We start from the raw sequence: 12539 nt of genomic DNA, 5'->3' as shown, positions 1-12539 counted from the left end.
TTTATCTCAGACCTCATAGCCAAACCATGGGCACACCTTGCTGGCCCGTCCCTCAAAACAGATTTCACATCTTACCTCTTCCCGCCCCACCACTATTGCCACCCTCGTGGTGGAATTGGCTAGGCTTCTTCAAGAACTACATGCCTTTGCTCTTAATCATCATGAAATGCCACCTTCATAAACACACACACACAATACCTACATTTTATTTGAAATAATCACAGGGAGGATCTTCTCAAGATTATATTCCTTCCCACAGCTATTAAATATGACAGAGACAGACCCTAGCAGAGGATGAAACTCACACCCAATAAGGAAATACCTTTTCCCTTTCTATTACTTTTAATATGGGATGTGTCTATGTAGAAAGCGTGTAAAAAATAGCTTTCTATTTCAAAGAGCCTTTTCCCTAGAAATAAGAAGATGCTACTTGAGGTGAAGATATAGATATAGATCATAAATTGAGGTTTGCATGTCCTTCATTGAGCCTTAAGTTCATTTTGAGACGTTTAAGCAGAGCACTTAGAAGACTTTTCTCCTCTCCTATGTACATGATCTGTGGTACATGTGAAAATGCATTATTTCTGCCTGTCGTTTTCGTTACAGCTACTAGCTTTATCAGCAGCCATAAATAATCTAACCATCTGAAATAACTGGGTCTCATGAAGTATTTTTACTTTTACTGTTTATTTGTACAGATACTGTTTCTATAGGTAACATTTTTTAATAGACTATAGATTTTTTGGTTAACCTGCCAAAACTATTTTCTCCTTTTTATTTCTCTATGTCATGATAAAGTAGAATATCAAGAAAAGACAGACTTGACTGATATAACCAAGAAGTTACCTAACTTAAGAAAAAAAACGTAGCAGAGCTCAGTAGAATGCCATCACCAAGTTCTAGTAATGAAGGGCCTGGCCCAGTAGACCCCTTGAAGACAACGAATTAGATGAGGAGCTTCTGAGAATGATTCTGAACTTCAGGGAACATTGTATCTCACAGGGTTCCAGTGACTTTGATTGACTATGGGAATATCTTACCATCATGCACTCTGATATCCAAGCACACTACTTTCATTATTTTCTGAAGTAGAAAACACTTTTGTAAATACCCCAAATGGAATATAATTATTCTCTTTTGTTTATTTGAGTGGTAAATGACAGCACCTAAAAATCATAAAATTAAAACAGCGAGCCATTTCTTTTATGTGTATTCCTATCTAAATGAAATCTACCGTACCTCAGGGTCTATGTTCAATCTGGTATTTTTATTCAAGCTTCATCTACAGCTAATTCTCTGTGCTTCAACAGTCAGATTCTGAAAGCATTTTTTTTTCAATTTCAATTCTATTTTACATACGTAGAAGCATTTGCTAGAAGGAAAGAGGAAGAATGTCAAAGAGTTTTTCATTTGTGCTTTTCACTTACTATTTGATTTTTCATAAGTAAGCCTCAAAAGAGTTTCTTTTCCTATTGAACATCTCTCACTTCTGTGAGTCTTCCCTCTAAACAGTAAACAGGGGTAGAATGTACCAAGTAACCTAGCAACCATCCAAATTCCATCCACATTCCTGCCTGTGCTCACAGGAAAGGACCATTCAACCCAGGAACAGACAAGAAAGAGAGATGAAATCTTTGTGACAAAGCTGGAGAATTAGCTGTGAGTAAAGCATTTTGCAACAACATGGCTTTGCTTTCTACAAGCACGCTGGGGTTTGGTTTTGTTCTGTTTTGGTTTTTTGGTATAAAGGACCAAGATTCTGGTTCAAGTACCTAAGAACAAAAGGGTTGTCATTTACTGAAGGGAGGGCAAATTTAAGGAACAGAGGGAATTAAAAGTTCAGTTTCCTGCATGTTGAGTTCAAGACACGTTAAGAGGTATTTCCTGCAGGAAGAGGATTGTAGTAGGCAGACAATGATCAGACAAGGAGACAGACAGGTGGAGAAGAGGTAAAGTGACTGAGGTGTAAGGTGCGCCAACACTCGGAGAGTGAGCGAGGAAAGACTGGCTAAGGAGATGGAGAAGAGGTCCACGGAGGCAGGGACATCCTAAAAGCCAAGTGAATTAAGTGTAAAAAGGAGACAGTGATGAACCAGATCGCATTCTGCTAGTAGGCAGGCAAGATGACCACAAAATGATTATTGGTCCTGGCATCATGGATGTCCCTGGGGACACTGAGAAGTGTTAGTTCAGAGCAGTGATGGGGACAAAAGCCTGATGGGAGTGTCTTCTCGGGAGACTGGAAGTGGGAAGAGACCCCTTTCCTCTTCCTGTGATTGGAGGGGATGGTAATGAACAGAATGGAGAGCCGCAATCTCAATCTTGCACTGCCTTTAGCTTTGTGATTTGGGCAAAACATTTAAAATTAAAATGCTTAACTATATGACACTGATCTTTCATTAGAACATTTTTCTACTCTATAATCCCTCAACTTAAATATGCTTTTCCAGTTTTGACTTTATTTTATATCTAAATTTGCCTGTTTTGATCTCTCTCTCCCTCCCTGCCTTCCTTTCTCACTCCCTCTTCCTGTTTCAGTAGCCAAGTAAAAGAGGAAACCCATCATTAATATTAGTAAGTCTATCAGGAAATATGAGCTAATATTATGAACCAAAAAGATATATGAAAAATGATCAATTTTTAACTTTTGAAATGGAAACAATCATGTAATTTCTATTCAGGATATTTTCTACAATATTGTAAAAATAAACAGCCTTCCTTGCATTTAACATTATTTACCATTGTTATCTTTTTAAAATATACTTATTTATTTTGTGAGTAGGAAGGCAGATAACACTTTTTTAATCAAACACATGCCTGTTTTATTGGATGGTTTGAATGGCATTTACTGAATAATTTTATATTCATGAAGGGATTTGAGCTCCTCAGGAAATCTGTTAAAACATGAATCAACAAAGAATTAGCTATGACTTAAATTTGTTCTCAGATTGAGTGAAATTTCTCCTTGTGATTGAGGAATAAGTATTAAACAGAGATAATCTCAGATTAAGATGAGTCATGATGCTAGCTTTTATGTCCTCCTTCCCCTGGAAAAAAAAATCCATGGAAACCCTTTGTAGAACCTTCAAATTCTTAAAAGCCAGGCCAAAATTGATCCAAAATAGATCTTAAAAATCCAGGAAGGACTCCTTCTAAGGTTCCAATGCATCCTGGGAGACGGAGCCAGGAGGTTAGGAAGGAGGCTGCCCTCTGGCCTCTGTGAATCCTTGTCTTGGAGCAGATGCCACCTGAGCCGCAGACAATAGGATCTCAACAGGCTCCAGCCAGAGTTGCTGCTGGGGTTCTGAGCCAAGGGCAGGGATGATGGGCAAGATCTCACCTCCCCATCAGCCTCAGAGTCTGGGAACCACAGAGACCCAATCACCTGGGCATAGCATCTGGCATCTCTTCCAACCAGTGCTCTTTAATATGTACTCAGCTTTCCTTTAGACAAGATATGGAACATCCTTTCTCCTTAACCTCCCTAAACAATTTAGCTCTGACCACAGACTTAACACCTCACCTTGTAAAGCAGAAACTCTGAAATTATGGCCCCACCCTCCTTGAGAAGTTACTTTAGGAATGCCTCTCTAACTAAAGCATGCCTCTCTCATTTCCTTTTTTTTTTTAATTAGTAGACTTTTATAGATTTTAGGTTTGCCAAAAAATGGAGCAAAGGCACAGAGTTTCATACATCTCCTCTCTGTCTCCCACCTCCCATAGTTCTCCTATTACTAACATCTCACACGGCTGTGGGACATCTGTTATGACTGATAAGCCAATAGTAGTATATGATTGCTAACTAAGGGCCGTAGTTTACATTACATCACATAGTTTACAGCAACTCTTTGTTGCACAATTCAGTGGGTTTTGACAAATGTATAACTCCATGTATCCATCATACAGTATCATACAGAATGATTTAACAATCCTAAAAAATGAATAGCCCTTCCTTTTCCCTTTGAAGTAGCTTATCCAAGTATCCCTTATGAGAGTCATCCATCTCATCACATCTTCAGTGATGTGTCATTACCTAGGAGGTGTTTTAACATCCCTTATAGGGAGCCAACTGCCTGACTGGTCCACAGTCATCAGACACTTACGACATGGATGGTAAAATTGCCAGTTTCTATTTCAGTCTTACTGAGATAGAATTTCAAAAATTACAACCAGCAAGTGAGAAGGTGACTACATAGATCTAGTCTTCGTGCCGAAGTTCAAGCAGGGGCAAAAATCATGAAGTACAATATCCATGAAGAGCTCCCAACATGCTAGATTCACAGAAACACTGAACAAGACAAGACAAGAGGCAATACCATCATTAAGGCGAGGTTAAGTTACAAGTCAAATTCTGGTTTCTTTTCATCAAATTCTCTAGAAGGAGAGTGGGTTTCTTCTGAAGCAAGTTCAAGTTTCCTTTCTTTGTAAGGAGGCTTAACTTCCAGTCATTCGCTACAATTGTATTCAGGACAGGAGTTTTCTTGTTAGAAGATGTGCAGCTCTACATATAAAGGAAAGGCAGCTGGACCAGTTGTTCGAAGTACACGAAGAGGTCCCCCAAATTACCTGCACCCGGGACACTCTGTGTCGCATTTTGAGTATCAGGCTTATAGGAAAACTTAGGAAGAAAGTGTGAGTTGAAACATTTGGGTTGGGGATAATAAAATAAAACTCAAGCTTTCCAGATCGATTCAAAATGAACACCATGGAGGAGAGACAGTGCAGTGAAGTGGGAAAAGATGTTACTTGGAATCAGAGCTAACTTCAAATCCCACCCCAGCCTCTCAGTAGCTGCGTGACCTTGCCTAGCTTAACTGACTCTTCGGACCTCCAGAGTCCTTCATCTATAAAATGAAGAAAATTATTATTTTGGTAATTACGTTAGATCAGCATCATAGAGTCTCAGTGAGTTAGGACAAAAATGTGACCCACTCTCTCTTTTTGTACCTTGTAGCCTGTGAAGTAAGTTTATATTTTTTGATTGAAGTCCTTTTCTTTCTATAGAAAAACTTCATCACTGTATTATCTGTTTCATAGCACAGTATGCTTTGTGTTGGCTGAGTGTGCGTTGTGGCTTGATGAAAAATGTCTTCCCATTTTTAATTTGATTGAATTATTCTATTACTGTGAATAGACCGTCTGCAGAGAAATAACAATTTGTCTCCCATTAGCAGAAATGAGTTTCACATCACAAACTTGAATTATCTGTAGAACTTCTTTTCAAGAATGGCCTTTAAAAAATTGATGATGATGATAACATGGGTACAGCAACTTTTTCCAAGCCAGCAAATGGAGGATTTAGAATATAGATGATTATCCTTTCGGAGAAAAAGCAAACAGCAAATTCCCATTTTAACCAAGCTTGTCTTTCTTTAGCGAAGCAGGCTGGGAGCTTACCCTCACACCAAGGCAGCCCCAAAGAACAATGTGCTGCGTGACAAAGAAGTCTCCCCAAAGTACAGATAAGGACAGGCACCATCCTTTGGGGGTCAATTTTTTTATTACTAGTTTTTTAACCCCTTGGTCGTCATTGGAATTATAGGTGAACTTTAATTCCCCACATCTACAGTGATGTTTAGGAAGAGATTAGGAGTTCCAAGAGAACTTTCAGATAAGACAAAATGTTTTCCTCAAGTAGTAATGAAGGTTTTACATAAACCAAGAAAAACAAAGACAGTTAAGTTTCAAACCCAGTGAAACTCATTTTTAACAATTCATTTGACTTAATCATAACACATGTTAACATTATTTCACACTCTGTTTTTAATTTCATCACAGTATTGTTTGTCATTAATTTGTTATTTATGGAAGTCCATGTAGGAAACCCCTAGTCTGCCTGTGTTTCGCCTTTATTCTCACATTACCACCATCACAGCAATGTCTGACCCCAATGCCAGGGCTTTCCCACTCCAGCACCAAGCAATTCTGCAGCACCAGCTGGGTGTCCTACAGTGCACCTCAGTTTTGACACCATCTGCCTGGAGAGAGTGTCAGACCTCACAGGTGACGAGCTCAGACCCAAGGGACTCCATCAACTGCAGATGCTAATTACAAGCAGTAGGTCCCCAGGTCCCACAACTTATGTCTCACTTGGCGACAGATCGAAGTTCCTATGACCTCCTTCCCCTTGGATTCGATTATTTGCTAGAAGAGTTCGCAGAACGCCCAGAAAAGAAACATAAGAAAGCTTAGGTTTACCGATTTACCAAAGGATATAGATAAACAGCCAGATGAAGAGAGACACTGGGTGAGGTCTTAGAGGGTCCTGAGCACAGGAGTCGGGGTCCCTGTGGAATTGGGGTGCATCACCCTCCCGGGATATAGATGTGGTCACCGACCTGGGAGCTCCTTGAGCCCCGTGCTGTTGGGATTTTTATGGAAGCTTTATCACATAGGCATGATGGATTATTAATTCAATTTCCAGCTCCTCTTCTCTCTCTGGAGAATGGGAAGGTGAGGCTGAAACTTCCAACTTTCCAATCATGGCACAGTCTTTCCAGGAGCCCTCCTGAAGTTGCCTCATTAGAACAAAAGTCACTCCTAACACCCAGGAAATTCCAAGGGATTTAGAGATCAAAGACCAAATATTAGAACCACAGGCATGCTAGTCACTGATGAATTTGCCAGGGTTTCAGAAGCCCTGTGTAGGAACCAGGAGCAGAGACCAATAATATGTATTTCTAATTATCTCACAATCCCAAATCAAACATTCTTCTGTACATGGACAAATATTACCTTCAAATTAGCACATCACCAGAGTCTGCCCACAAGTACGGTGAATCAATTATCTATGTTTTAAAAATGGTTACTCTTATGTTTCTAACTTTAATATATTCTAATTAAAAACTATTAGGAATAGAAATATGAGAACTGAAATTTCTGAGGATGCAGCAGTGAACAAAACTGAAAAGTTCTGTTCTCAGGGGTCTTAGATTCTAGTAGAATCTAGAGAAAAAAATTAACACAAGTATAAACCATATTTCAGGGGATGGAAAGTTCTGATGGAAAGAAAGAAAGGAGAGAAAAAGGGATGGGATGTGCAGTTTTAGATCAAACGCAGGGGAAAGCTCCATGAGGAAGAGATCTTTGCAAGAAGTCTGAATGAAGTGAAGAAATGAGTCACAGGCATAGGTGAGGGACAAGCATCACAGGCAGAGGGAACAGCAAGAACCGAGATGCTGAGGTGGGAATGTGCATGGGGTCTTCTATGACCATCTGATAGGCCAATGTCGCTTGGCCAAAGTGAGCAAGGGAAGAATGATGATAGGTGTTATGATCCATGGTAAAGAGTTCTGATTTCACTCTGATTGAGATGGAGAGTCTTGGAGGAGTTCAAGCAGGCCGTGACTTGCTCTCTGACTTTGAGTTGAAAAGGCTGATTTTGCTGCTATGTGAAGAAGGGACCACAGGGAAGCCAGAAGGAGGCCAGGGAAATTGGTGGAGGTTTTGGTAATGGCACTGGGATGGATGCTGATGGCTGGGACAGGGTGATGGCAGTGAAGATGGTTAGAAAGGTCAGACTGGGCAGAGGGTTATGAGAGTCAAAGATGACCCCAATTCTTGGACCAGAACAATTAGGAAAATGGTGCTGCCATTTACCAAAATGAGGGATGTGGAGAAGGAACCTGTTTATGCGATGGGGAATCCAGGCTTCAGTTTGGGACTTGCCACATTGGTCTGTCTTATTAAACATTTGAGTGGAGTGTCAGGTTGTCACTTAGATACACACATTAGATGTTTAAAGGAGCTGTCATATTTTGATTTTTATAATTTGGGGCCATCAGCATATTGGCAGAATTTGAAGCCATGTGACTATTTATAACCACCCAGGAAGTGAGTAGCAATGGCAACAGCCATCAGCCTGGAGAACTGACCTAAAGACAGAAGATAACACTTCTTTTTTTTTCCCCCATATCTCCAATGCAAAGACTTTACCGAACATTCTCAAGACACAACTGCAGTCTTGGAAATGCAGTAGCCACTAGGAAGATGCATGTGTTTGTAAATAGCAGTAACTCTTTAGAGCAGAAATGCTGCTGTGATAATTTCCTAACCAAAGTCCATGTTGTCTTCTAAGTATAGAGCACAGTGGAAACTACTTTGGACAAGGTGGTCGGAATCCGGTCACTTCTGTTCTCAGAGCCTCAGTTTCCTCATTTGTAAAATCTAGTGGTTGGATACTCTGTAAATTTCCTTCATGTTTCAAAAGCTGATTCACATATTTTACTATTTACTCATTGTATTCTACAACATTTTTTGTCAACTACTTTTTCTAGATACTCATACACACATATATACATGTATGTACATACAGAGAACAGTTTTGAGACCTAAATTTTGGTCTAACCAAATGCCTATAGGAATTCATATGCCACTTACCAGTCTTGTATTCACACTGAAAACAGTTTTCTCCTTCTTTCATCTTCTAATTGTCTGGACATCAACGTCACCATGGATAATCTAATTGATCAATAGACTTGTGTTCACTGAACTGAGCCATGAGTCCAGAATTCCAGAAATTCCACTGTCAGTTACTGTGTGCTGCTTTTCTCCAAGATTTAACAACTGCTCTTTTTCTATAGGTTCTAACTTGTACAGTATATAGCTGCACCATGTCTCATCTTATCAAACACGGTAAACACAGAATTAGATACAATGCCCAAAGGCAATGCTAAACTAGGCAGAATTCATATTGAGCCACCAGGACAAGTTAGAGCATCATTTATAATCGTCTACTCCGGCTCTTCCATAAGCACTAAAACCAAGTTTCCCTGAGGTCATAGGGAGAAGATGACAGAGGAATTTAGAGTTAGTCAAGTAAATTAAATCAGAATGTCAAAAAATGTGAAACACCTACAACCACAATGTATTCATTCTTTTTAAGCTCTTACAGGATACAAAGCATATTTATGTAGGAATGCATGAAAGACTGTTTGAAAGCATTTCTTAAAGTAGCTAGACCATGTCTATAAAAATCAGTTGCTTTTTTGTTGGTTTCCGTCTTTTCTATTTTTTTGCTTTTTTAATTAGCCCCTATTTTAGGCTATTTGATATGCCTCCCACACACATATCTTCAGTTGTGCAATACATTTAACTAAAAGAGAAACTTTAAAAGAAATCACGACCTAATTATATGATTGGAAATAAATAGAGAAAGAAAGATGGTGCTTCCATACAATGGAAGACTAGGAATTCATTAAACATTTGACTTTGAAGATTATGTGATGATATAGGGAAATCTCCTGATGATAATAAATGAAAAAGAAATGTGCAAAACAAACATTCTTTCAACATTTTTACAAAGAAACATTTCAAATTAGTAATGGTTTTAAAAGGCCAAAAGAAATGTTGATCCTTTAAATGCAGGATTTACAAATTATTTTTACTTTATTTTTATTATTTATTGTAATCAGTATGCATTATTTTACATTAAGGACAAATGTTATTTTACATGGCTCAGAAATGCAAAGTCACCCAAATATTAGACTTATGTTGTAAACAGTACTATGGAGGTAACAAAATCTCATTTGTCTTTTCAATATTGCTATAATTTTAGGATCACCTGTGTACCTGATATCCAACAGCTCTTCACGTATAGGCAAATGTGTCTTATGACTATTTCCACAAAACTCTGATTTGGATAGGGTCAGCTGTCCTCTTAGCTAGGTATAAATAAATCTAACACTGGTAGAGAAAAAAAAATTATTCAATGGCATTTGCTAAAGACAGTAGGAAAATCTTTATTCAGTGGGGTGGGGGAGTCATGGAGATGGGTGTAGGGACCATTCCAGTGGCGTCCAGCAGTGGGAGACAGATTGAACTTAACCCAAATTATAGCATAGGCCAGTGGGATAGCCAAGGAGCAGGTGGGAGTCAGTGGATGGAAAATTACCAAGAGAAAACATCAGGGAGAGGGGTTCCTGGCAGAACGATTTAATAGGATTCTTGCAGAAGGCAGGCCATGGTGATCAAACATCACCTAGGGGGCGATGGAGGATGAGGAACCCTATTTAATACCTAAGGGGCTCAGATATGGAGGATGAAGGATTCTTGCTAAACCAACTTAGCAGAATCCTTGCTAAAATTGGACAATACAGAGACAAACACAGAAATCCAAGTCAAGTCCTAGCTGAAAAATTCAGGTGAACCTAAGTAGAGTTTGGTCAAGGAGAAAACCTTTGTCAGCATGAACTGGAAAAGACCATAAAATTGAAGTGGCATGAACTCCAGAACCCAGTTTATATCTGTTTTGTTTGATATCCATTCATGGACTAATTTGGACCAAATGATTTTCATATTCAGGATGTTCAGATTAGACACCTGGTTTGAATTAACCCAGATGTGGAGCCGGCTCCCCAGGAGTCTCAGAAACCAAGGCATGGATGTGTAGATAACAATTCCCTGTAATGCATATTCTACATTAATTCATAAAACGTAATATGCAGCAGGTGTCAACGTGATACACTTATATGTCGGTGTGAATGTTGTTATATGGTTGTTAATTGAAGAAAAGATTAACCTTAACATGTATTACCTCTAATTTTACCTTTATTCTTCTGAGAATAACTTTTGTGACTGGTTATACTCAGGGGAAATCAAATCTATACATTGAAAGGTAAACACTTTAAACTTCAAAAAGGGGAGGCTGGGGAGGGACTACATAAAGTATATTTCAAATACTGAAAACCGAGATGGATTTTTAGAAGCCAACATTTATAAGCCCCAATGTTCCCTTTCTCATTTAATTTGGCAAGAGTTCAACACTAAATGAACATAAATTTAATCTTTCCGTGCATTTATTTAATTATAGTCAAAGTATCTGCTCTATGATGGTGGTCCTCATTTTACAATTTAGGTCCCTAGAGGACAAGAGTTATATCTGTTTAATTTGAGTCTGTAGTACCTGAAATAGTGTCACTTGATTGCAATTATAAAGACACAACAATGATGAGAACTCTGCTGAGGCTTTTCCAAAAAGTCTCAAGAAAATCCATCCCTCAAGACTAAAACACAGCTTTGCTGACGATATATTATTAGCTCATAGTGACTGCAGCCACTTTTCAGAAAGGCCTCAAATCATTGTAAAAGTACAGACAAAAGGAAGAGATGCTAATGTATTCACTTCAGGTGGCTTTTAGGCAAGACATTAATTCTTGGACATGAATATAAATAAATAATAAATAAAATGGAATTCGTCCCAATCTATCACAGAACTTCTTTGACAACATCCAAGTCAACCAAATAAATCAGAATAATAGGATTTTGACAAAACAAGACATTTATCTATTACCAGAGAAACATATTGGTCACACAACTTATAAATTGCCAATAGAGGGTTTTCCATCCATCACCAAGATTCCCATCTAATGACAGGGAAATAATTACCATACCTTTATCATGTCATGCAATCTTCTGATGTGTTAGGAAGTGAAACAAAGTGAAAATGTAGCCCTCAGGGTGTGGACACCTGTGAAGTGGGTAGATTTTCTTCACTAACGTCATCTAAATTCTCTCATGCATAAGCGTGGAGAGTTTGTCTGCAACTGGTCTCTGGTTTTGAGAAAGTCTGCAGAGAGGCTTTCCTGGGAGAGAGAGAATCTTGGACTGTCCCCTAGTCTATTACAACCCTTTCCCCACGAACACATCCAAAAAAGTATGCTTCCTAATATTCTAAAATAACAATGAATTAGAAGCTCCAGATTCACTTCCAACTAACTGGGTCTCTTCAAATTAAAAATAGTTTTCTCTATGAAAATGAACATATGTATGCATATGCTTGACTGGGACATCGTGCTGTACACCAGGAATTGACACATTGTAACTGACTGTACTTCAATTTAAAAAAAAAACCAAAAACCAATTTTCTCTAACCTGAAATCTGTAGGTATTTATTAGCATTGAGTTTGAATATTTCAATAAATGAATTGGGAACCTGTTTTCAAATTTTATGTTTATATTTTACATATGTATACAATAAATGAATTGGGAACCTGTTTCCAAATTTTATGTTTATATTTTACATATGTATATAAGATAAACCCTGCCCAGAGCTGAAAGAGTGAAAATCAACTCAGAATGAAAAAGAAACAAGGGACCCCGCTGTTAATCAGGCAGGGAGGACAGACATATAAAGTCAGCTGTGTAATCAACAGGAAACATTTCCCCCAAGGTCAGGCAGCAGCTGCAAAATGCCATAACAACCCTCTCCTTGAGTTACGACTGCTTTGTCCCCACTGACACTCTCAGGCCCCCTTTGCTGTAACTCATCTCTAACTGGGAATACCCAACCACCAGGCCACCCTTGCCTAATGACAGCATGCCGTAATCCCCAGTTCATCTTCATTTAATCAAGAAGTCCAGAATTGATCCCCACTGGCTTCCATCAGATCCTCTCCTCAGAATCCTTCAGTGAGAACTCAAACCTTGTAAAAGACACGCCCCCTGGTCAAGCAGCATGCCCTCTTCTGAAGCGCCCTCCTCGCGGCGAGTCAGTAAATCTGGTTTTGTCAGTCTACGGGTTTGTCCCCAGTGATCTGTGA

At 38.9% G+C, this 12539-nt stretch overlaps 1 long non-coding RNA gene across 1 annotated transcript in view; it reads left to right on the top strand.

The window, feature by feature from the left end:
* Positions 1 to 1569: 1569 nt before the first annotated feature.
* LOC140691517 (uncharacterized) overlaps positions 1570 to 12539 on the top strand; it is a 38467-nt gene continuing 27497 nt past the window's right edge. Inside the window, exon 1 of the long non-coding RNA XR_012067226.1 lies at positions 1570 to 1659. This is a non-coding gene — a long non-coding RNA (uncharacterized lncRNA). The remainder of the gene's footprint in view (positions 1660 to 12539) is intronic.

This window comes from Vicugna pacos, chromosome 35 (assembly GCF_048564905.1).
Source record: "Vicugna pacos chromosome 35, VicPac4, whole genome shotgun sequence".
NCBI lineage: Eukaryota > Metazoa > Chordata > Mammalia > Artiodactyla > Camelidae > Vicugna > Vicugna pacos.
Note: the sequence above shows the minus strand (reverse complement) of the source record. Positions and strands in the feature narration are given on the sequence as shown.